Here is a 27,706-nt window from a genome sequence, read left to right on the forward strand (position 1 = left end):
CCGACAGCCTCGATGACTTAGAGGAGTGATTATGCTCCGTTCAGACAGCAGAGGAGATGCTGGAGCCGAATGAACGGAGCCAAGGGATGGTGACCCTCTTCCTAGATGTGGCTCCAGCCGAGCCGATGCAGACATAGGTTTTGTAGCTTTAGGTCTCGGCTCAGTAGCTGGAGCCGAGGACCTAGAAGCCTTGGAGGGCTTCCCAGAGACAGAAAGGGAATCCTCAGGCTTAAGTAGACCCCTTAGGATCAACTTGTTCTTTCTTTCCTGCAGGACCCTGGGGCTGAAGCCGCATACAGCACAGGAGTCCTGCAGGTGCAAACAGGCAGTAGACACAAGAAGTGTGACCGTTTGTCAGAGACATTTTCTGACAGCACATCACACTTCTTGAAGCCTGAGACCTTGTGTCTTTAGACATCCTAGACAAGAAAGTGTAACCACACACACTCAGTCAGACACACTGATTACACTAATCTTATTTTAAAACTCAAAAATAAAACAATTAACTAAAAGTTTTAATTAAGAGCAACACACACACACCACTAGGAATGGGGAAAGGCCAGAAGGCCCGAGAGAACTTTAAAGTTCTTGTGGAAAAAAAAAGTTTTTTTCAAAACAGAAAAAAAGATTTCAGGGTAGAAATCCACTAAACTAAGGGAAAAGTAGTTAAACTTAAAAATATAGGGGTTTAAGTATTCTAATTTTACAGAAATACACTTACCAACAAGCCGGTAGAAAAACCAACACCTCGATCGCTGTAGCGGCAAACGAGATCTGAGGTAACTCTCGCCTAGCATTGTGGGATATAAGGGGAGCCTCGAGCCGGTGGAACCAACTCCCGAGCTTTTAGAGTGGAACCCATCCAGCAAGAATGAAGGCGAGATAGACAACTTAACATCTGGACTTGACTAGACAGAAATTATATTTCAATGGAAAGTACAGTTTTGTACCTACCATAAATGTAGATGTTCGAAGATCCACATTGCTGCAGTCCTAACACTTGGGTAGTCCGCTGTCCCTCGATCGGAATATCAGAGTATAGTCGGTCAAGGCGCATTTGACTGACATCAGAACGTCAGGGTACAAATGCGCATGACCAACGTCATATCCTCAGTCTTTTCTTGCCCCAGATGTCAGAAGACCCTAAAAAGAAAGGTCAAAAGCCATAGACAACAACTAAACAACCAACCAGCCTAACCCCAAAAATATGTACAATATATACAATATATACAATATACACAATATACCTCAGATGGATAACCCAACCCACACAACCACCTCAAACTACAGAGGGGAAGGAGGGATGCAGCAATGTGGATCTTCGAACATCTACATTTATGGTAGATACAAAACTGTACTATGTTCTTCATCTCACATTGCTGCAGTCCTAACACTTGGGTAGAATCCCAAAGCAGAGGTAAGGGAGGATGGCTAAACTATAATGAAGCAGGAGCTGCCAAAATGCCCTGCAACACAGCAGTGGCAAAACCAGCCCTGGATTTAGAATACAGTGGAAGGTGGTAATGCCTAGAGAAGGTATGCACTGAACTCCAAGTGGCTGCCTCCAAAATATCCTTAGTTGCCACCCCCCTCAAAAAAGCTGTGGAAGTGGCAGTAGCCCTAGTGGAATGAGGCCTAATCCCAGCTGGAATCTCTTTGCCATGATGGGAATAACAGAAAGCAATGCAAAATCCAATCCACTTAGAAATAGTTTGTTTTGACACGGGCTTGCCCTGAGAGCACAAAGCAAAAGAAACTAAACTGCTGAGATTGTCTGAACCCTTTAGTTCTGTCCAAATAATATCGCAACTGCCTGTGTACATCTAAAGTGTGCAAAATCTTTTCCCCTTTATTTTGGGGATTTGCATAAAAAGTAGGCAAATGAATAGTTTGGTTTAAAGCCACACTAGAAACCACTTTAGGCATAAAGGAAGGATTAGTACGTAAAGATACCCTATCCTTATAGAAAATTAAGAAAGGCTCAACTGCCATAAGGGCCTGCAATTCAGAAACCCTTCTTGCAGAGGTAATGGCCAACAAAAAAGCAGTCTTCCATGACAAATATTTCAACTCAGCAGTAGCTGCAGGCTCAAAAGGTTGTAGAGTGAGTTTCTCCAACACAAAATTGAGATCCCAAGCAGGAGTAGGAGCTCTTCGGGTCTTATATTCTTTGCCCTCTAAGAAATTGCTTGAACAAAGGATGAGAAAACAATGGAGGGTCACAGTCGTAGTGAGCTGAAATTGCTGCAGCATGAATCTTAATAGAAGAGAAGGACAAACCTTTGTCCAATAACTCAGTAAGATATTGAAGAGCCACACTTAAATCAGGCTCAGAAACATCCAAATCCTTAGCTGCACTCCAAAACAAAAATCTCTTCCATTGATCTCACACTTTCCTTGTACTAGGCCTCCTAGCTTCCAAAATCACATTCAAAACTTGTTGTGGAAGTTGAGACCCTCTATGGTTTAAAACCGAATATGCCAGGCTGTTAGGTGAAGAGAGTGAAGTTTGACATTGAGCAAATGACTGTCCTCCTGGGACAACAGATGTGGAATCAAAGGCAAAGGCCATGGAGGCTTCCGTACTAGATTTCTCAGTAATGGATACCAGTGCTGTCGAGGCCAATCTGGAGCTATCAAAATCATCCTTGGCTTGTCCTGTCTGACCTTCAGAAGTACCTTTGGGAGGAGAGGCAGAGGAGGAAAGGCGTACACATGAAGATTTTTCCAACTGAAAGAAAGAGCATCCACTTTCCAAGCTGTGGGATGAAACCTCTCAAAACTTTGGCAGCTGGTGGTTTAGTGGAGAAGCGAACAGATCTATGTCTGGAGTTCCCCAGGACACTGTCAATTTCTGAAATACATGAAGATCCAGTTTCCACTCGTGGGGATCCATGATTTGTCTGCTTAACACATCTGCTAAGGAGTTCTGTGCTCCCGCCAGAAACCTTGCCTGAAGACTTAGTTGTAAACTGAGAGCAGTCTCCCACAAAATCATTGCTTGCCTGCATAGAGGATAAGAATGTGTTCCCCTTGCTTGTTGATGTACCACATGACAGTTGTGTTGTCTGTTCGAATCAACACCTGCCCTGGAAGAAGTAAATCCTTGAAAGCTATTAATGCAAACTGGACTGCTAACATCTCCTTCAAGTTGATATGTAGATGCTGTAGTCTGACAGGCCACTTGTCTTGTATCCACTTTCCATTTAGATGAGCTCCCCAAGCTTTGTCTGAGGCATCTGTCGTTAAAATTTGACTCGCCTCTGGCCGGGTCACAGAGAGTCCCTTGTTTAGGTGACATTCCTGAGCCCACCACAAAAATTCCTTTTGAATGCAAGGTATTATTTGAATGACAGTGTCCAGATCCTGGCAGTGCTGTGTCCATACATTTTTGAGATACCATTGCAACTTCCTCATATGCAGTTTGGCATTGGGAAGCACCAGAATACAAGATGCCATGAACCCTAAGGCTTGAAGGACTGTCCTTGCAGTCAGCCCGGACTGAAGAGATAGATGATGGAAGTAAAGGGAAAGATTCTTTTGTTTGTCCGGGGTTAGAAAGGCCATCTGGGATGCTGTATTCAGTCTTACACCCAGAAAGCACATGTCTTGAGAGGGTACTAGACTGGACTTTATTTCGTTCACAGAATACCCCAGGCATCTTAGCACTGCTATCACATATTGGAAATGACGAAGAAGCTCGTCCTTCCTTGAGCCAGAATCAGGCAATCGTCAAATAAGGATAAATTTGTATCACTATTAGCCCGAAGAAAGATAGCATTGGAGTCAGAACTTACGTAAATACTCTGGGCAGTAGATAAGCCAAAGGGCAATGCAGAGAACTGATAGTGAGAAGTCCCAGTCCGAAAACGCAGATACTTTCTGCAACTTAGCCTGATAGGAACATGAAGGTAAGCCTCCTTGAGATCCAAAGTTACCATCCAGTGATCCCTGCCCAGCAGAGGTAAAAGCTGTTGTAACGTCAACATTTTGAACTTGGGAATGTCCAGATAAGTGTTGAGGATAGATAAATCCAAAATTGGTCTCCACGTGTTCCCTTTTGGTACAAGGAACAGGCGAATAAAATCCTAGGCCCCTTTCTGGCATAGGAACCGGCTGTATGGCCCCTATTTGGAGTAACAGAGAAATTTGCTTGTGAGCCTCTATTCTTTGTTGAGGAGGAATGTCTGGCATGCCTTTGAAAGGAGGCAAGGTATGGAAATAAAACCTGTAACCGTGATGTATGATATCCAATACCCATCTGTCTTGGGTAATCAAACTCCAATTTTCTTTGAAAAGTGCCAACCTTCCTCCCAAAGGTGCTGCCAGGCGAGAAGGGTCTGGCAGCTGAAAAGGTAGGTCATTGGGTCTGTTTACAGAAGGACTGACCCCTGCCCTCACCCGAAGACTGTGCAGGAGAACTCCCTGTTCTAGGCCTGAAAGAGCCCTGACCTCTGCCCCTGCCACGTTTAGATCTACCCCTAGACTGGGAATCATAAGAAGGATACGTCCACCCCTTAGCAGGCCAATTTCTACTAAACTTTGGAGGCTGAACCTGCAAAAAATCTTTAACAGTCTGCATAGACTTAGCCTTGTCTTCCATTTTCTTTAAAACTGCCTCAACAGGAGAACCAAACAAAACATCAGATTGCAAAGGGGCATCCAAAATCCTAGTTTTAACATGGTCAGATAAATTTTGATCCCTCAGCCAGGCATGCCTGCGAAGAACTGACCCAGTGGCAGCCACCCTAGACGAGGCCTGTACAGCATCAAAACCACATTGCAAAGAATGCTTACCCACCTGTTCAGAAACATGCACTAAATCTTGTAACTCTTTACAATCAATACCTTCCGCCAGAGCATCAACCTTAGATTTCAACTGTGAAAGGAGATAATTTTGATATTTCAACATGTGAAACTGGCAATTCAAAGCTCTCATGGCTAGAGTGGAAGAAGTATAAACTTTCTTTCCCCATCTATCCAAGGCCCTGGCCTCTTTATCTGCAGGAACCGATTCTTGAAAACAGAAGCCCTAACAACCTTTAGCCCCCGGCTAACAGATTCTGGGTCTGCCCTAGGACTCATTAAAAGATACTTATGAGCTTCAGGCACCCTGTAATACCTATCTGGTTTAACAGGAGCAGGAGGCAAAGAATCAGGATTAAGAGAAGCCTCTGCAAACACATCTTCCACCACATTCAGAACAGGAGGTATAGCCAACGGCCTATGCTGGGGTAAAACAAAATTCCCTAAGCCTTTTCCTGGAATCAGAGAAGTCCTGACCTTCCCATTTAAAATGCTCTCTCATGGAGTGAAGGGTCTCTGAAAAAGAAAAATCCTCAGGAGGAGAAGCAGAAGGAGTAGAATCATCCACATCAGAATCAGAATAATGAGAATACTCCTGCAAGTCTTCAGCCGAAGACTCAGACACATCCGAAGCCTGCTCATAATCCCCCAACACTGGTTCCATCCTTGGCCTCTTATCAGGAGGGGCATAGAGCCTCTAATTAAAAATTAAATCTTCTGCCATTTTAAGCATGTGCTTCTTGGGCACAGAACTTGAAGAACTAGGAGTGACACCTACAGAAGCTAAACTAGACCTGCCTCTAGGAGAAGCCTTGGAAGCAGAAAGAGAGGGCCTAGACACCTTAGGAAGGGAGGAGTACAGTTATCTGAGAAGCCCCTACAGCCTGACCTGCCTCCTGGGAGGCCACATCCTGTAAAACAAAGTTTCTCCCTGGGACTCCAGAGAGGCCTCCCGCCGAACCCACAGTTCACCGGCCGCTAAAAGAACCCCGGCGTCGGTTGAGACGACTCTCCTCTAACCTAGGTTTAACTGCCTTGTCCTTACGCTTCTTTGAGAGGGAAGCCGGGAGCATCCCGCTTCCCAAAGACCAACCTGGCACAATCCAACCTTCGCTTTATAGTGCTTATTGAACCTAGCACAAAAGACACACCCCAACAACGCCGCTCAGGTCCCAAACAAGGTATACACAAATTATGGTAATCCCTATGCGGTATCTGTTTCCCACAAGAAATACAGTTATTCACTTTTTCTGACATCCGTAAACCACTGAGGCAAGAAAAACCAAAATATTCCCAACGGGTACTTAACCAACTCTGACTTCGGTCTGAAACTCGAATTGAAAAATTTCAGAACGGCACTTGCAACACTGCTTCTGCATAAAGACTGAGGATATGGCGTTGGTCATGCGCATTTTTCCCTGGCGGCTCTGATGTCAGTCAAATGCGCCTTGACCACGCAGCCTTATACTCTGATATTCGGGCCGATCGAGGGACAGCGGACTACCCAAGTGTTAGGACTGCAGCAATGTGAGATGAAGAACATCATGTGCATTTAGTTGAAAGCTTCGACACATATCCAATAACTATTTCAGATCATTTGCCATTAAAGATACAAATACAGGAGTGAAGTACAAATGAGACACTGGTGCTTCCCCACCTACTTGTTGTTAAAAAACAGAAATTTAAGGAATGGGTAGTGAAAATTATTTGATGGTTATTAGGGAACACAAACGTTTTCATAAGTTATAACTAGTGAGTGGGATAAAATGAAAGGAGTTTAAAATAGCAGAGAAATAAGAGAGAGAGAAATACAGTTAAGAAGTAACAAGAGTTATTTAGAAGGACAGACCAAAGTTAAAGCATTGCAGAATAAGGGGGATCTCTCAGAACTAGAAGAGGCACAAATAGAGTGCTAAAGAGAAAATAAAACATAAATATGACATTTACCCACAATCTGCTTAGCCAAAATGCAATATTCTCTGGAAACATTCACCCCAACCTTGGACCTATTCCTGCCTCACCCCCTACCCCTCACCCCTCACTCCCCTTCCTTAAACCCTACCTATCCCACATTCCCCCATCAAAAATCTACCTATCCCACATCACAAATCTAGGCATACTATCCTTAAACATCCAGAGTATTACAAAGTCACTGAAGTTCACTCCTGGATTTCTCTTCATACACCTGACATTCTTACGCTCTCAGAAACCTGACTTAAACCTCACTTCTCTGACTTAGAAATCCTGCCCCTTGGGTATAACATTTTCACTTAGACCCGCTAAAAAGGGGGGGGGGTAGCTATAATGTACTCCGAAAAACTGTCCCTGTCTCCATTTCACTTCCCAACTTCCTTATAGCAGAAATTCTCATGGTAAACTGCAAAATTAATAATTACAAAAAGATAGCCATAGCTTCCATTTACATCCCTCCAGGAAACAACATCCCCACCCTAGAACAATTTCTCACCTGGACCTCACAAGCCATTTCCTATGAAACATCGACTGGGATGCAACATCCTCTAACCCTCTCTACTCCAGCATAAACCTCTATGGCTTCTCACAACTTATCACTACCCCTACCATCTGAATAAACACACCAATTCTAGCTCCAAACTTGGCTGAATACTTACATCCAATCCTAATTTATATCACAACACCTGTACACTACCTGACATCTTAAGTGATCATCTTCCCACATGTATCCAACAACATTCCCTCCAATCCAGTAAATCTCACCACTTCTTAGAATGCCACAAGCTCTCTAAGTTCAACTCAGACTCCTTTGACTGAACTCTCTCCACAATAAACTGGCTCTTCCTTCATCACCTCTGCCTGGAAGAAGCTACCCTAAAATTAAAAAGCACCTTCCTAGATACCATAAACTCCCTGGCGCCCATCAAGAAAATAAGAATCAAATCTAACTATGCCCCATGGCTCACACAATCTACTCACTCTTACATATAAGAGAGATGGTGCATGGAAAGACTGGCTTTAAAGCAAGCCCCCCCACCTTCAAAGTTATAAAGCACGCCAATAACCTTAAACAGGTCAACTACAACAAGAAAACATCTAGCAAAAGCCACTAACAAACTCCCACTCAAATCTCAAAAAATTCTGGAACTCTGTCAACAAGTTACTTCACCTGGGCAAACCCTCTTCACCAAACCCTTGGCCAAACAGCACTGACACTGACACAGCCACCTTCATCAACTCCTTCTTAATCAACATCAAAAACCCCTCTCAGATTGACCAAACACACACTAACTTAACCCTTCTCTCTTCACCTACTCACCCATCCTCTTCCTCATTTAAGCCTGTCCCCATTGCCTACAAAAAAATCACTTCAGCAAACTCAAAACCTGCTCCCCATCTACTAACAACCTACCACTCATCTTCCTAAAATTAGATGCAAACTCCATTCCCTACCCAATCTTTGTACCGGTCAACAGATCAATAAAAAAAATCTCTAGTACCTGAAATATGGAAATAAAATTTACACCATACCCATACACAAAGCAAGGCACTCTACTGACCCCTCCAATTTCTGATCTATAGCCAGTCTGTCTCCACTATCAAAAATACTGGAGAAATGCATTCACAAACAACTACTACACTATCCCCTTCAAGAAATTCTACCGACACGCACCCAACACGGCTTTCACCATAACCACAGCATATCTACTGCTCTTCTATTTTTACTCAGGCCATCGCCAAAGTCTGTGACAACAGCAGACTTGCTTCTTGCCTTTTCCTTGATCTCTTTAAGGCGTTTTACATGGTATGTCATAACAAACATTTGGCTAAACTTACTGACTTCAACCTCCCTAACTCCACTATTTCTTGGTTCTCCAGTTCTCTCTCTAACTGGCTTCAGTCAGACGGCATACTGCTCTCTCCCCTTACTTCCCAGTCCAAACTGGAGTCCCACAAGGCTCCATACTTGGACCCTTACTTTTCAACATCTTTACTAACATCCTCTACACATCTGTCCTCCACCCCACACTAATACAATAAGCAGATGACTCTGCAATCATTTCCTCCTCTGATAATCTATCTCATCTTCACACCCTCACACAAGAATCTTTCCACTCTGTCGAAAGATGGCTAACTAGCAACCAACTTGTTCTGAATCCTAAAAAACAATCTCCTCTTACGCCTTCCTAAATCCCTCTCACATTCTAAAACTAACTTCACCACTAAACAACACAATCATCAAAGTAGACCCTCACATGAAACTACTTGGAACAACAACTGATGATCAACTAAAATCTGACATCCACATCCAACAAGCCATCAAAAAAACACACCAAATAGCGTTACTTTACCAGAACAAAAAAGGCCTCACTAATGAATCTAAACTCACTCTAGCACAAGCCTAATTTCTGTCTAACCTACTATATGTCACCCCCCATCCTAATAAACCTACAAACCAATCTTATGAACAAGCTTGAACTCGCAACAAAATTGCAAGTTTTTCAGCAAACTTACCCTATCACTCACACAACTGCACTGTGCATCTTTAAAAAAAAACCTTCAGTGGCTAGAATTCCCTTAATAAGTCCTCATCCCCCAAGTACACCTAGCTTGCTCCATTCTCACACACACCTACCTCTTGCCCAGTGCTTTCTTTTCTCATCACTTATACTCCCAACCATATTCTTCGAAGCTCAGAACATCTCTTGAAAATTCACAAACCCAATAAGACCATAGGCAAACAACTCTACAGCCACTCTGTTGCTAATTCCTGGAACAAACTGCCTTTGTTCTTAAGAATATACCGGATACAAACTGTTTCAAAAATCCTTAAAACTCTTCCTACTGAACAACAACTTTCTACTCTACTTATACTTTCTCATTGCTCAAACTCACCCCTATTCTTGCAACAATCTAATCCATTTCAAAATCTTACTGTACACTAACACTTAAAATCGGTCTCAAAATTTTGTCACACCTATTCCTGGTTGAAATGCATTTTAAACTCTATTCCTGATTGAAATGTATTAACTTTAAATGTAATCAACTGACTGTATTTAACTACTGCTGATCTCTGATCGAAGATTTGTCTAGGTTATATGTGATGGTATATTTATTTTATGATGGTGTATGTTATATGCTGGTGTATTCATTTAAAAAAATATTTTATATTCATATATATATATATATATATATATATTCATATATATATATATATATATATATATATATATATATATATATATATATATATATATATATATATATATATATATACACACACACACATATATATATATATATATATATATATATATATATATATATATACACACACACACACATCTATATATCTATATATATATATATATATATATATATATATATATACACACACACATCTATATATCTATATATATATATATATATATATATATATATATATATATATATATATATATATATATATATACACACACACACACACACACACACATACATATATATATATATACACACACATAATATAATACACTGGAGCTTTTCAACCCAAATCTCTGCTGAAAAAGGTCCTGTGCCCAATCGGACTAACCCGATCAACAAATGTCAAAATAAAATAAAAAATAAATAAGGGAGTATCTGGATAATATGCATGAGTTTAAAAAGTGTTTTTTGATAATAACTTCAATGCATAAAAACTTCGGCAACAGAAAGTAGAAAGGGTTGTTGCTAAATTTAGGTGGCCTATAACAAGAAAAATAACTAGAGATCCTATAGAGGTACTGGAGATATTTCAGAAAATGTTTTGAAAATCTGCATACATTAGAGGAATGTGGAAATCAAGAAAAAGCACAACTGAAAACATTTATGGAAGACTTGGGTATGCCAAGGTTAGAGTTATATAAGGCTCAACAATCAACAGTTAAGACAAAGAGATGAGCTAAAAATGGTGATGCATAATCCATCTCCAGGAACAGATGGTATTCCTGTGGAAGTTTGGAAGCTAGGAGGGTAGAAAGTGATAAAGATCTGAAAGTTTTATTTTCAGCATTTTAAAAGGAGGGGAAACACTAACATCTTGGAAGAAAGCTCATTCAGAGGAAGCAGAATATCAGAATCATAAGGAGACAGTCATACAGAAGTTTATAAAGAGCTTTTGCTTTATGGGGAGAACTTTTCTGTCAACGAACAATAGGAGACTGAAACACCGGTTTTACCCTGAGCTTAAAACACGGACAGACACCTGAGACTTAGTTGTGAGTATAGAAAAAACAATGACCACAACATTCATAGTTCCCACACAATGTATAGGACCTTCTGTATATTTCTGAGCAATCCCCTTTGGCCCAATTTTTCTATATGGGGATCAGGGTGTCATGTTAATTGTTGCAATTTCTCTCAATTCAGTGCCACTTGCCCGCCTTCTTCGATTATCATATCTGATTGTCTCAAGTAATTTCTTACACAATCCAACCATCTCTTGTCAGGATGCCCTAGTTTCCTCTAGTCTTCTTCCTGTCTCTCCCAAATCTTCACCAAATCATCTTCTGCCACTGTAATATGTTCTCCTTGGCCTTCTCTGCAACTGGGGGAACTTTAGCTTTTGTTATGATGTCCTCATTTCTTCAGCTGTCTGATGGGTGGCAACATACACCCATCACAGGCACATCACTTCAAGCTTCCCTAACTGCTCTGCCTTCACTACCTAGGTTTCTTCACTATACAGAAGTACTGGTTACACCACTATTTCTTGCTATACCTTACTTTTCAGTGCTCTTGGCAGTCTTCTGTTACACTCTACCCCATCTCCTTATTTATTCCTATTGCTCCATCCATGTGAGACAAAGCCATCCTCATATCATGTGCCATCTATCCAGATATGAGCATTCAAATCCCCCTATTAACACCAACTCATGTTGTCCGGCTTTATCTAGCAGGTCCTTGTAAATGCTGCCTGACCGCATTCTCTTCCTCAAAATCACAACCTGGCTGTGAGGCACAGACTCAGATTATGAATACTACCCTATCTTTACATTGGATTCTGATTGCCATGACTAATTTTGATGACCTTCCTCACGGTCTTCAGAAGACTCTCTCTCACCACAATTCCCACATCAATTTTACTCCATCCTCCACCTAAGTAGCAGACTCTGGATCTAAAGCCAAGTTACATGTCTGATTACCCTTCCACCTCGTCTCCTGGATACAAAGGATGTGGTAGTCTTGATGTCCAAGAAGTGAACTACAGAATCTCACTGCATCGATGTGCCAGCCTACACAGTTACCTACAGGCAAACTAGAGGAATATGGATTCACCTGCAGCAGGCTTTTGGAATGTTAGAGGAAGGCAAAGCAGCTGGATGAAACCAACTTAAAGAGGGGGAGGACATTCAGACTCCAGACTGAAGGAACCATGACCAAGAAATCAACCACATAACCGATCACTGTATGCCATGCTAATCATTGTTCTAGTGATCAGTTGTTTTCACAGTCTGCCCAGATCCCCAGTGATAAGCAGTTGATGTGTACATATCTGAAGTTTGACTGGAATGGAAAATTAAAGAAATTAAGGTCAATTTGTTACTCTTCAGATACACCGTAACACCCCCTCCACATGGGCCTATGCACAAGCAGAAGTCACAGTGAAGATCATTTTATACACATTTCATCAAAATGCAATACATCTGGTGACACTTTCCCTGATAAACCAACTCAGTGACTGGTTAACTGACAAAACAATGACAGGGTAAGACATTTACCCACAGAATGCTCCCATACCCAGCAAGTATAGCCACTTTTTAACTGTGCATACCTCATGTCCTGACTGTAATAAACAAAACTAATAATGCCACAGTACACAAACACACAGTAGTCAGCCATGGAATAAGGATTTTCAATGTCGCAGTACAAGAATCAGGGACAAAGGCAAATATATTGGGGAGATAAAGGCCCACAATCAGGGACAGCTTTTAAATAATGCAGTAATATCATTACTAAAATAACAAGTACTGCATTAATATGCATTTTCTGACGGATATGAAGTCTGAAACTCAAATGACTGTCAGTTAGTGACTGTAATCCTCAACAACTTGCCAAAAACACAAATGTGATGAGGAACAGACCAAAATAAGAGGCGAAAGCAGTGACAATAACACTCTATAGTCTCCAACTTACTTACAGACCAATGCATACTGCTTCAACCCATACAAAATGAAGAAACAAATGTAACTCGTCATTTCTAGCACTAACAATTATATCTGGTTGCCTGTCAGGATAATGAAAAAAAAAATTATCTGCTTACTCTCTAGAATGTCATGAATAATCTACATCCTAAAGCTACCTGAATTTTCTACACTGCCATTCCTTTCAATCCATGGTTCAAATCTTTTATGCTTAAGGCTCAGTCCCACCCATGAGCTACAGAATGAATCCTTACTCACTGTGCAACTGATGGGTGGGACAGAGTCAGAAGTGCAGAAGTTAGGCTATCCCTTTACAGGGCACCCCTGATGAGACACTAGTGATTTTTTTTACCCTTCTTCCCTCTCACTTACAAAAGTAAATAAAGAAAATACAGTAACTCAACATGTAAATAATAACACAGTAAAAGTGCCCCTGGCAAAATGGTGCCATATACACAGTCCTTAACTTTGTCAATCTGCACTTCATCAAATGGAAGGTTTAGATCATTTCACTTGGTGAACTTACATTGAAAAATGAACTACATTTATGAAGTACAGACTGTTGCTGTGTAGACGTTTAAGTGAATTGCTACATTCTGTTCACTTACACTGTTAAGAAACAATACAAGCTCCGTTATTGTCATAAATGGGAGCCACTGGCACAAGGGCATTGGTCTTTTCCCCACTGTTGTGTGATCTCAGGGTTGCAACATTTCAAGCAACAGTGGTGCTGGGGGGTGCAGAAGGTCTTACTCCTCTTTTTTAATGGGTGGCTTGATCACCACATAGTTTTGAGGATTTGCAATATAATGTACTGTGGAGATCAATAATTCAATGTGTGTCTTTATATACATATAGACAAGTATAAGTATATCAATAGATATAAACAGATAAACATAGATATATACATACACATACAGTTACAGATATACACATACTCTAAAGATAAATAAAAGAGCACAAGGAAAACTGGTACTTGTGAGCAACAAAGCTGCTGGCTGAGAATCTTGAAAGGGTTAGAGGACAAATTGCTTCAGGTAAGAGAAGTCAGAAACATGCCACAAAAATGAAAGAAAAACTGAACACACTAACATGAGCTTTGCAGAAAATATACGACAAATGAGAAGTACTGGCAAAGCAAATAGAACTTGAAACTAAAATTTTTGTACACAAAGCCATGGAAAAAAACCCCCTCCAAAGTAGGTTGGAACCAATTTAGAGAGGCGATATGATGCACACTGTAATGAAGGATCAGAAGTCCAGAAAAGTTTTAGATGCTGGGCTATATGCTACTGGCCTCAGTCCCAGTGGTTGACAAAAGATGGAACTTCTCACCCTGATCTCACATTGCACTTCTTTTAGTCACTGAGGAAAAATAGCCTCTAAGTAACTGATTCAATCTACTTTCAGACACAACTGTTCAACTTCCCAAGTGAGTTACTATTTCATGATCCTGGAAGTTCAAACAAAAGGGTTACATCATTGCAAACTAACTCAACCAAATTCAGAAAGACCCACTTCCCTTTCCACCTGTAAAAGCAAGGAAATGGGTCCTGGGAAGACGTATGTAGTAAAATGTTATTTCTGCTACTGCATCTAACCAATCAGTTTATCAAATTAGTAGGAACAACTAACATGGAGAACTTTGGGTAGTAATGCTTTGCTAATAAGTTATACAGAATTAACGCGCTTTACAGTACACACAATGCAAATTTTATTTGGAGAGCAAAACCAGTTAGAAATCAAACGCAGTACTGTAAAAGGATAGCTTTCTAGGAGTCTTCACAACGGTTGTTACAGAACTGTTTTAGTCTCCAAACCCTAAGGTCAGTGATATTTTACCAAACTAATTAACAGCAAAAAGGGATTTATTTTCACAGAACATTTATACTGAGAGTGTAAACATTATGGTAGCATTCAACCAATAAAAATATGTTTCAGCACAGAAACATGACTGGAATATTACTATAAACATACAATTTATTCAAAAATAATAACAAATTGTGAGTTTATAGTAACATTCCGGTCATGTTTCTGTGCTGAAACCTTTTTTTACTGGTTATTTGCTGGTGGTTTACAGCACAGTCCATCCCTTGAGGGTGACATTGTCTCCTTTTTCTATATGATTATGGTGCAAATACTTCACTGACTTTAAGTGTTATTAGCTGTAATGTAATTACCACCCTATATCTTTAGATCAATGGGTTTTTACCAAATAAAGTAACAAACAGCAAACATTAACTTATTTTAATGGAATTGCTGTGCAAATTGAGTGCAAACTTTTAGTACCACTGTTTCACCCACTTTATAGCTATTGCTGCACTGCATTTCTCAACCTCTGACCTTGCATTTAGTTTTGAGAGTGGTGCAGCAGGTAGTATTATCACCCCACAGCAAGAGGTTCTCTGGTTTGACTCTAGGATGGGGTGCCTTTTGTGTGCAGTCTTCATGTCCTCCCTGGGTTCATTTGGGTTTTCGCCAGGTGCTCCAGTTTCCTCTCACATCCCGTAGAAATGTAATAGGTTGACTGGATACACTACATTGGCCATAAGTCTGAGTATGTGCGCGCATGTACAGTATGGAAGAACAAGCATTGCAGAACTAGCCACTCAGTTATGTGAGCATCAACTACAGATGATCATCGCTGTTCATGTGACACCCTGACTCCAACTGCAATAATGGAAAAGGGGGCTGTGGATGCATGGATGCAGGATTGATACTAAAGTTTATCCTTGATACAAATACAAGGATTCTGACAGCACTGCACTGCCAATTTGTCAAGCTGTTATCCTTTTGATTTTCCTATGCAGTACAGCACTGTTAAGCTAGCAAACTGTCAAGCAGCAGTAAAACACAAAATTTGTAAACAGCTCTGTTCTCATAGGTAGGTACTAAGCTACTGGCCCTAGGGCCTATACAAGCCCAGCCAAAAAGGTACCCTGGCTTTTGCCACCCAAGAAAATTATTTTCCTGTGCCACTGTCGAGCAGAGCCACAGAAGTGATCCCTGGGGTGAAGTTCCTATTTCCCATCCAATCATCAAGATTTTTCTTGAAGAGTACTAATGAGGAGCTTTGTTTGATATAGATAGGTAGTTTGTTCCAGAGTATGGGAAGTCTCTGAGACAGGAATCTATCCCTCCAGCATGTTCTGTTTATTGTGGTGACAAGGTTTAGGTCCCTAGAGCATGTAGCTCGGACGGATTGGGACATCTTTAAGTGGAGCATGTCCAAAAGCTCTGAGTTTGACATAGCTTTGTATGTTAGGCAGAGATCACCTCTGAGTAGGTGATGATATGCGACGGAGTAAAGCTGGAGTTTTTTGAGACTGTCTGCATAGGGCATCTGTTTGAGCCCGGTAATCCTCTTTGTGAGGTATTTCTGTGGCCTTTCCAGTTCTTGCAGATGTCTTGTGAGGTACATACCAAGACGGGGGTTGTACTCTATAATGGGTCTAATGAGTGATGAGTAGAGTGGAACAATGACCTCTTTTTTTTTGGATGAGAAACCTTTTGTGATGAGGTGTGCTACGTAGAAGGATATCCTGACTACTGTGGCAATGTGGTTATCAAAGGAGAGACTACTGTCCACCTGCCTCCCAAGGTCTCTTATCACACTTTCGGTGTTAAGTATACTACCACCTATGTTGTAGTTCATGGGTACAGAGTTTTTACTAAAGGGGATGACAATGCACTTTTTGGCATTGAGCTTGAGGCCATGGCTTTGTCTCAGTGAAGCCCTTTTGTAGGATGTCCACATAGTTAGGAGTTTCGATTATGGCTCCTAGTTTGCAGTCATCTGCGAACTTTGTTAGCCAAAGACCTTCTGTGTTAGCCTGTACTTCAGAGAAGTAGATACCGAACAGGAGAGGACCAAGGACTGAACCCTGTGGTACTCCACTTGTCACTGGTCTGAAGTTGGATTTGGAGTCTGCTACTTTCACAGTGTGGGTTCTGCCAGTGAGCCAGTTGGCAACCCATCTTGTGACATAGGGATTTATACCTAGTTTAGAGAGTTTATCTATAATTCCAGAGTGGGGGGATGGTGTCGAAAGCCTTGGCAAGATCTAGACAGGCTGTGTGAACTACCTTTCCCTTGTCTACGGCTTTGGTGACTGCTTCAAAGAAGTCTGTCAGGTTTAGGAGACATGATCTGCCTTTTACAAACTTGAACTGGGTGGGGTCCAGAGTTTGGAGATTACCAATGTCTTTGTTTATAAGTTCCATGATGATACGTTCCATGACCTTGCAGACCAGACTCATCAGGCTAATGGGGCGGTAGTTCCTGGGGTCTGTGTTGGCTCCCCCCTGGGTTATCCATCGCTGTGCACCATTCAGTGGGCACAAAGCCTGAGGTGAGGCTATGACTGAACATGGTACTTAGGTGGGGTGCCAGTTCGTTCTGTAGAACGCAGCCTGGGATGTTGTCTGGTCCCCATGGATGCTGTGTTTTTGGCTTTGGAGAGTGTGGTTTTTACCTGTGCAGCCGTGACTGCAGAAACTTTGCATTCTTCCGGTATAGAGATGGCCTCTTTAGGGGGTGAGAGGGGGGTAAAGTTAGCACTGAACCTATCTGCCAGGATGTTGGCAATATCAGTTGGATCTCTATATTTAGTGCCATTGTGCTGTAACTCAGAGCAGATCTGAGTGTTGCCATAGAGATTCTTGACATAGCTATAGAATGCTTCGTGGTTGTCTTTAGAATCCTTGGCAATTTTGTTTTCATAACTAGCTTTGGAGGATTTTATCAGGGATCGCAGCTACTTACTGAGGCTGACCAGGGAGCTCCTCCACTCATGGGATTTTACTCTCTTTTGCAACAGATTCTTCTGTTGTACAGTTTGTTTATGGCAGGGGACCACCAGATTGGCTTCCTCTTTTTGGAGGATAGCATCTTGGTTTGGTTTGGGATAGCACGATCCATGCACTCGTGTAAGTGCTTATAAAGTGCAATTGTGTAGGATTCAGTAGTCCTAAATGTATTGTCCATCTGCATGGGTGTCATGAAGTTCACCACTTCTGTCTTAAGAAGCATGAAGCTGGCTTTGGAGAATTTTTTTACCATGGTTTCCTTAATGGGGGGGTGGGGGCAGGATGTGGATATCTAGGGTATTTAGCTTATGGTCAGATCAGACCCATGAGGCGTTGACGTCAGGTGTGGAACACCGGTCACTCATGTTGGTAATGACTAGATATAGGATACCGTTGCCCCTGGTGAGGGTGTGGATAAGTTGATCCAGGGCATTGGAGTTTATGAATTTCAGAAAGCGTTGAGCGAAGGAGATGGTACATGAGTAGTTTTCCCAGTTAATGGTGCGGCAGTTGAAATCGCCCATTATTAGGGTGTTTGGTTGAACCCTAATATTTTCCAGTACATCAAGAAAAGAGGAGTGGGAATCCTGGGGCATGGTGGGGGATCTGTAGCAAGCTACAATTTGGATTTCAGTTTTGCCGAACGTTAGTTGCACTTGGATAACCTCAGCTGCATTATGCTGAGCAACTAGCCTGGAGGTGTGGATATCCTTAATGAATTTGGACACACCTCCGCCTTTGGCGTTCTGGTCCAGGTTACATGGTCGAAAAGTGTGGTATGAGTTATATCCTGGTAGTGCAGGGGTGCTCTCTGGAGCCTTGAACCAGGTCTCAGTCACTGCACAGATATCTATGTTCTCCACTTTAAGGATTGCCTCGAGTGAGTGCATTTTGAGATTTGGACTTCTAGCATTGAGTAGCATCACCCTCAGTTTTTGCTTGCCTGTTCCTGTTATGGTGGTGAATTTGTCATTTGAACCTTGCCTAAAAAGGCACTATAGGGGCGGCAAGAATCTTAGCCAGTATCCGGAATCCCAGGGGTGACAGGTGCAGGCCATCTCTGGCAAAGCATCATGGTCTGTCAACCATGTCATCCCAGGCAGACAGATACTGGATCCCTTTAGAATGACACCAGAAGCTTAGCCAATTATTGAAGTCAATCATTTTGTCCTTGTACTGCGGTATCATTCTGGGTGATGGCAGAATGCTACTCACGGCTAGGGTCATACCTGCCTGGGCTACAAGATCGGAGAGCTCTTCCATGTCTCTTTTCATGTAGTCTAGGGAGGTACATCTCAGATCGTTCACACCAACATGAACAATGACAGACTCATATTTGTACTTGTTGTGGAGTGACCCGAGTGCATGGGTTATGTGGCGGATCCTGGCACCCGACAGGCAGCTGACAGTAACCTTCTCCTTGTTTAGCCTGGTGAGTGGGTCAGCAGTGTGCCTGACTATAGAGTCACCTATGACTAGGGTGTTGGGTACGTTGTTTTGCCTTATTGGCTGTGGTTGAGTGGCACACTAAGTCTGTGGGCTACGTGTCATTTGGGTTGTGTTGGGGGGTGGAGGTTGCTTGCATTTCTGCTTTGGAGGTCTCTGTTGCTTGAGCAGATTATTATTGAGAGCCTCAGCAAATGTTTTTGTGTTTCTATGTGTGGATTTTGGTGATGTACATTTAGTGAGGCTATGTGTTGAGTGTGGTGCAATTGTTTAGCTTCCCCTCTTGACTGTCAAGGTCAGTCTTGGTTGGAGAGAGCTTTACCTCCAGTTTGGCTAGATAAGTGCATCTCTCACAGGTTGTAGTGTTGGGTGGTAGGAGGAGAGGGTTGTCTGTGTACATGAGGCTATTTCTACATTGCCCCAAGATGCCCAGATTCATCAGATAGACAACAGAGAACACTGGGAGATGACCCTTGGACATGCCTGAACAAAAAAATATTTTCCTCTAGATAAGTGAGGAAAGTGAGTACAAGAGCTGTTTTTCTCTAAGAAAGTGAGGAAAGTAAGTACCAAAACTGTTTTCCTCTAGGTAATGAGGAAGGTTGAGTGCTGTAGTAATTAGCAGGTTATTTAGTGCTTACACAACAAGTTCTGAACAAGTGCTGATCACGGATAAGCAAATTCAAGTGCTAAAACTAAGAATCTGTATCTGGACTAAACTAGTTGCAGGAAAGGGGGGAAACAAGTGCAAATGTGGGCTTTTAAATCAGGAAGTTGAGAGATGGAAAAACTGCCCAAACAGCCAATAACTACAATTTCTGGCCAGAACCACTCCTTATGTGGTAGATAGGTTACTAAGTGCTTACCACTCCCACTGATAAGCTAGAAGGCTCCCTGTACTTTGGGATACAGTATTATATGTGAGCAAGGCACAGTTTTCATTTTCTAAACATTAGACTGCTTGGTGAGCCAGCATACCAGCATCATTAGCTGAGCAAGTGCATTTCTGTTCAAAAAGCATGCCTACAGGTAGCACTACTAGCCTTTGTTTTTTATTTGGTGGTTAATATGACAGTAACAGTAATCTTCAATCTAGAAACTAGCACCTAAGTGTGGCCTTTAACTGAATCCATACCTTTGGTTTTCCTAGCATCCAGTGCAGCTAGACTATAAAACCAAGCCTAATTGCATATTGCTGCTCTTGGTTCTCAGCATTTTCATAATTTGTATTTTCCTTTTAGTTCAGCATTTGTCAAGGGACTCAAAACCTAAGTGCTTTTACTGCAACCTTCTATACTGCTGTTTTGTCCTCACAGCAGTTTCACTTTTTTTTTCTCCTTTTTACTTAGGAAATGTCATGGGACCATAAACCTAACAGTTGCTTTTAACAGCGTTCATCCCTCTGCCTATCAAACAATCAGCACTTAATGCAAACTGAACAGATGAACAGGGCTGGGTTTAGCCCAATTAAAATGTGGGCTCGAGTACAAAACTTAACTCTGAAATGATATTTTTATCAATGAAAACCAAAGTGTCCTTTAGTTGGCTATTTAAAGTATCAACTTGAGCTAGAACACATACAGCTTTTGTGCATATTTTCTCTAGCTTGTAGTAATTTTTTATGTAGTAACTGCAAATGTTTGCATTTTGACTTTTTCCTGATTGAACAGATCAGTGACATCAGTTAGATGCACTCTTATGCTTTGCTGAAGTTGTATCCCTTTAATCTGTGCAGATAAAACATGAATACTTGAATTAAAAATGTTAATATGGGTACCTTATGTACAGACTGGCTGGCATAGTGAGAGCAGCACTATCACCTCACAGCAAGAAGTCCTAGGTACGATTCTCAGTTGGGCTGCCTTTTGCACAGAATTTACAAGGGTTTTCTCCAAGTACTCTTGTTTCTTCCCAACTCCCAAAGATGTATTTCAGCTGAATATCATCTCTGCAATCTCCCCAGATATGCATGTGGCATGCATGTGAAGTGGAAGAAAGGGTGGTGATCTATTTCTGTTCACTGCGGGGAAAAAGCTGAAAGAAGACTTTCCGGTAAACTCTGTGGATGCCAATGGCTGTTTGCAGGGTTGCTGCAGGAGATGGTTGAGACTCATGAGCAAGAATGGATGGCTTTAAAGATTATACATGCAGTAATGTAGTACAAAAGAGCCGTTTGGACCCATCAGTAGCATTCTTCAGGAATGGGCTTCTAAACAGACTGCTTTATTCTCAAAACATGTATCTGTTGATAATAGTCATTTACTTCCTCATTGTTTTGTACTGCTCTAGTTTTGATATTTACTTGATACAATATTTAATAAATCAGTTCAAATAACACATTGTGTTGTTTGATACATATTGTTTTGTAATCAACAACTCTCTTTTTCCATTTTTTTTTTTTTTTTTAACATAGGGTCGGGGTGTCACATCAAGAGTCACTATCTCAGCAATGTTTACCTGTTAATGTTGTATGAACCTATACGAGTGGATGGGAAATAGAAAATTCACCCCGGTGATCACTCCAGTGGCTCTACTCAACACAGGTACTGGGAACTAAAGTCGGGTGGCACGATGAGAATCCTATGGGCTAGGCTTGCAAAGACTCCAGGGCCATTAGCCTAGTACACACCTATGAACCTATATACATAGAAAAATGTGACAAAGCTTACAGATAATCTGCTTAATATATCTAACTCAATCTGTTAAATACAGTGAACAATATATGATTAATGAGTGTGTCAAACTACTAGAAGCATTCAATGGTTCAAAGAATTAAACAGTTTTGCTAGATCAATACAACAGCATCACCACTGAGTTTAACGTTCATTCACAGACCTACAGATCCTGTCAGTAAAGGACAGCAAGGCAGTTGCGGTGCTGTGACCTTTTCTAAAGACATATCAGTTCTCACTAAACTGCAAGCTACAAGATTCAATATGCATTGTTGGCTGCACAGCAGTTAGTTCTTCCAAAGTTTTCAAAGTTTTTGTAAGTGGTAACAGTAAAGAGATTTCCCTGTAGGAATCAGGTGTGGATTTCTTGCCCTTGTTTAATAAAAGAAAAACAGCAGCCATTTTTATTTCAAGAAAAGTCCAGTTACATGCGAGGTATTTATGATGTGTCAAAAGGAAATCATAGTGCATGTGGTGTATGCCCACAAAAATGTTGGGTAAAGACCATTAGAACCTGCCGTCGTAAAGTTGATTCACATCACTGCAGAAATTAACCTGAACTGAAATTCAATGAAAAAGCCAAAGGTGCTCATTCCACACAAGTATCCTCCTAAAGGGAATACTTAATCTCCAACAGGTTGTAACGAAATAAGTACTAAAGCTGTTGGCCATGTGCTTAGGATTAGGATCAGATATCTGCTTCCAACTAATCAACAGAAGAATGGCTTGTATGTGTTTAACCCAACCAGCTACTTTACTTATGTTTTGGGCAGCATTGATTCTGGTCACCATTATAAATGTGCCCTTGGCTATGTCAACAACCCTCTTATACTGATTTCTTACCTTCCGGTACCCTTCCTGCAATGAATATATGAGCAAGTATATACTACTACAGCAAAGATGTTAAGCCCTTATATAAGCATTCTACCTGTATGTTAAGGCGTTGACAAGTTTGCATTTTTCTACTGTGGACCATCTCAACCTCTGCTTAGGAAAAGGTGTTTTTAATAACCGATCTAAGATGAAAGAGTTGAGATGGCAACTGTTAACAGACAGGATTTGCCCCAGGCTTGAAAGAACACACTAATTTAAAATGTGGTCTACATACCAGACATATTAAATACAAATTTCAAGAAATATCTGGCTTTCTTCTCATTATATTCTCCAATACAGTTAAGCATGGTGCTGCTATTTTATTATTTATTATTATTTACTATTATTTTATGAGATTTTTTTACATTTTATTTTATTTATTTATTTTATTTATTTAACATTTGTTGACTAGGTTCCACAGAGCCTATTTTCAGCGAGGCCTGGGGAAAAATGCATGTCTTTGGAATGTGGGAGGAAACCAGAGTACCCGGAAGAAACCCACCTGGACACAGGGAGAACATGCAAACTCCGCACAGAAGGCACCCCAGCTGAGAATCGAACCAGAGAACCTCTTGCTGTGAGGCGACAACGTTAACCACTGCATCACTGCGCCACCCTATACTCTATAGTTACACTTTTCAGTCTGTTCAAAGTTATTTTAACCATGACTTTTGGCTGTTTTTATATTTAAATGTAAAAGCACAGAGCTATTTACGTTTTGGTTAAAGTATGTCAGTTCAAATTTTTTATCAACATGGCAGCAACTTCAGGTGTATAAAAGTTAGTCATGTGATTATGTCATGTTATCAGTAGTGTTACTTTTTTGTCCTGATGACGTCCAGACTATAATAGGATGAAAACTCTAAACATAGTACGACAATGTTTGCTGTTTGCCTACAAGTGCCTTTTGTTTGGTGAAGAGTCTATGCTTGCTGTGAGTTACTGCAGCTTTTTTCTTTACCCACTGTAATCAGTTTGTAAAAAACTAGACTTGTATTAATTCATAGGTTGGCTATTGGCCCTAGGGTCTATACAAGCCTAGCCATAACAATTCCCTGGCTACTTCTTCCCACACTAGTTACTTCCCTGGACCCCTGTCTAGCAGGGCGACTGACGTGATCCCCGGGGTGAATTTCCTTTCTCCCATCCAATCAAGGTTCCTTTAGAAGAGGGCCACAAAAATGTTCTAATAAAACAAAACCGACCTGCTCCACAAAAGTTGAACCGTTTACTTGAAGCCAAACAACATTTACATTTTTACATTTTACATTTGTTGACCGGGCTAGTCTAACTGGATACATGTCCATTTTCAGTAGAGGCCCGAGGAGATAAGCTCCAATACAGATAAATGAAAAGCTTATGGATGCATTCAGGCCACCCGGTATTAACAAACATATTTCAATTTCCAGCATTTTGAAATTTAAACCACATGAAGTAAATACACTTCGCTCTTTCACCCAATCACAATTTTGGGCATCATCAGAGTGTAGGTGGTGGTGCTGCGGTAGCGTTGTCACCTCACAGTAAGACGCTGTCCGGTTGGATTCTCAGCTAGAGCGTCTTCTGCATGCAGACATGCGTGAATGGGCGTACCTTTGTTGAAGGTTGTGTGTCACAGCTGGTAACACGGCACGTAAAAATCAACTACCAATCATTAGCGGACCGGAGTTCCACTGTGGTGACCCCTAACCAGAAAAAGCCGAAAGACTCAACATCAGAGTGTAGGTGCCTTGTCAAGTAACTTCATATATACACATTTTAAGCCCCCCCCCAATCATCATAGACCAATCAAAAAAGCCAATTGATAAAATATTCAAATTCATGAATCAAATAAAGAAACATTAAAAATGCTGTAAAAATTCTGTGAAACCCTGAAGATATGAGTTACAAAAAATACTATAAATACATATCTATTTATACTTGTAAAATTATTTACAATTAAATCAAATACAATGTGATTTAAATTTCAAAATGTTGGAAATTGAAATATGTTTGTTAATACCGGGTGGCCTGGATGCATCCAGTCTCAATTGCCATAGACATTCTTTTTCTTCCAAAAGAGTCTTGTCATCCCCTCCTTTCTCATTATGTGGCACCAGGTCAATAACAAAATAAAAACTTTTTAAAATTAATACAACTCTGCCTGTGCGTAAAAAGGGCACCAACAGTCTTAATGAGATAATTAACATACTCTTCTTGCTAAAATGACAAAAGGATGAACTGTAAACTTTCAGTATGTCAAGGATTAAAACTGGTAATACTGAAAATGCAACTGTGACAAGCACTACACTGCAGTCTTAAGCAGTGTGCTTCTACTGTTTGCAAATAGCCCACATAGATTATGGCTTCATCCTAAACCGTCGTAACTGTTATATATTTGTTATGATAGCCCTCCATCACGGAAAAAACAGAGGTTTAGAATGAAATTGATATTTAACAATCACTATAAAATAATTATTGATTTTCTAAGAGCGAATGGAATTGTAAAGGGTTAAGCTGGCCCAACCCCTTCCAACCAGAAATATTCTACAGCTCAGTTCCAACAGACCCTTCTGATTTTTTAACACACTCCCCAGATTCAGAAAAATCACATCTGTGACGACAGCCAAGCCAACATGTGTCCAGGCCAGTTTATAAGACAAGCAGCAGCTTGTTGTGGCTGCAACAGGGACCAGTATGAAAATCTGAAGAAGTTGCAGCCCTAGTAAAGTACAGGCAGCTTTGTAAACACTGACCATGCACAAACCTTTATGCTAGCCAGCACACAACCGCACAAACACACGAATAGTTATGTGCTGAATTACTGCCATGACTCATCTCAATAAATATGCAGAAAAATGTCTCCCGGACCAAAGTAAAGCTGTGCTTGTTAAAGGAGGAGCATAAGGGTGCTAGTGAGGTTGTTGTGGTGTCTTTCGGCTTTTCCCGGTTAGGGGGTCGCCACAGCGGAACTCCAGTCCGCTAATGATTGGTAGTAGATTTTTACATGCCGAGTTACCAGCCCTGACACACAACCTTCAATGAAGGTACGCCCATTCACGCATGTCTCCACGCAGAAGACGCTCTAGCTGAGAATAGAACTGGACAGCGTCTTACTGTGAGGCGACAACGCTACCAAGGTGTTAGTGAGGTAACAGATTAAAATATTTATAGAAATAGACAAAATGTTACACTAACAGGACTGGGGGGTACAGTAAAAGTAACATATGTAACTACCTATACAAGTTCTGACTGACTGACTGGCTGTGGCACTAGAAAAGCGATTACACTTAGCCACAGAAGATGATGTAAACACTGTAACAGCTGCAAAAACTGCTCAGGAAGTTCCTACATTACTTGGAACAATTTATACTGCTGCTGAGGCAATTAAAGCATCTTGTGGAAAGGCTTTGCCTTGTAAGTGCAGCAGTGAAAACTGTGGAGATGTTTGAAAGTACTGATATTTTGGTGAACAGTGCAGGCGTTTTAGAAACGCCCATGAGAAAGTGCACCTAATGATGGGCATCAACTCAAGAACAACACACCTGATGTCAAAGCTGTGCATAACTCACTTATCTAAAAAGTCCTCACATACTGAACCTTAGTCCAACCCTAACTTGAAACCAGTATGCTTCAAAACCCACTGCACTTACAACATGGCAAAATATGAAATAATAGCATGCAATCTTGGGAGGGCAGAACAGTTTAAAGGAACCACTAAAGTCAATCCACTGTGACCAAGAAAATCTATTTATACACCTGCTATGGAAATGTTTGGTGGAGTAGAAAACAGTACTGGCCCAGAAGCCTGACATCATGGCAGATGCAGCATATTCTATTCTGCCCAAACCAAACAGTTTCTCTGGAAACGTTTTTCACTGATGAGTTGCTGAGGTAAGAAAAAGTCAAAGACTTTGTCATGTATGCAGTTGCACCAAGACATTGATTGCTTCCAGACTTTTTCTTTGATGAGCTCCCAGACGCAATGACTAAACAGACGTCAACAAATGCAATGCATATTACCTCCCAAGACAAGGAGTCACAGTTAGATGCTTGTGGACCTGTTACAGATGTTTTCAGAATCATCCATTCATCCCTTAATCTGATGTTGTAAAAAGTGCACAAGGAATTTATCACTTTAGTTCCCTGGTGAGAATGCAGGAATCTGGCATATGGACTTGAATAATGAAAATGGCAGCACAGGGCAGGGAAAGTTCCAATTTATGTCTCTAGATAGCACGGACTTGGTAAAAAGTTTTGCACATATAAATTAAAGCCAACAATGGATTTCATGTCAAGGAAAATTAAGATAAGAGGTGACATAGCTGTTACTAGAAGCTAAGATAAGCTAGCACCCTAGTACCAGCCTACTAGCTAAAAAAAAAAAAAAAAAAAAAAAATGTGCATTTCATAAAATGCAAATTGCAAATTAGTTTGCAACGGTGAGCAGAATTATTACAGTTTTGCATGACACTGCATTTAAACAGAACAGTCTATACAACTGCATGTTTTAAGAAAGTTGTAGTTTGATTCCCACAATCTAATAGTAAAAAAAAAAAAAAAAAAGAACAAGTATAACCTTGTAAATGCAGGAGTAACTGGGTGAGTTACTGAAGTGGTCAGGGAAACGCACAAAGGGAATGGCACCCAACAACACAATGGAAGTAGTAATCAAAATACCTGCTTCAAGGGAATTGAACCATGACTTTAACACTGATTTTGACTCCAAAACACAGTATTAGCTATGTGAGCTACTGCAGGAGTCATACTGATGGCATCAGGGAAACACACAGAAGGAAAATGTTACCCCAGAACACAATGGAAGCAGAAAAGTAAATAACGAAAACTAGTATGAGGACCAGCCCACTCTGTGTACTGGCAGTCTGCTAAGCCATGGCAGCAGTCGCATCAAAGGCAAAAGCTTTATTCCATTTCATAACTGACAACTGCCACACCACAACAGCA

General features: G+C 41.0%; 1 pseudogene; it reads left to right on the forward strand.

Moving 5' to 3' along the window:
• The window catches only part of LOC122814981, a 44,400-nt pseudogene extending 17,317 nt beyond the window's left edge, over nt 1–27,083 (forward strand).
• The last annotated feature ends 623 nt before the right edge of the window (nt 27,084–27,706 follow it).

The sequence above is a fragment of the Protopterus annectens genome, chromosome 11.part0 (genome assembly GCF_019279795.1).
Source record: "Protopterus annectens isolate FY-2018-M chromosome 11.part0, PAN1.0, whole genome shotgun sequence".
Taxonomy (NCBI): Eukaryota; Metazoa; Chordata; order Ceratodontiformes; family Protopteridae; genus Protopterus; species Protopterus annectens.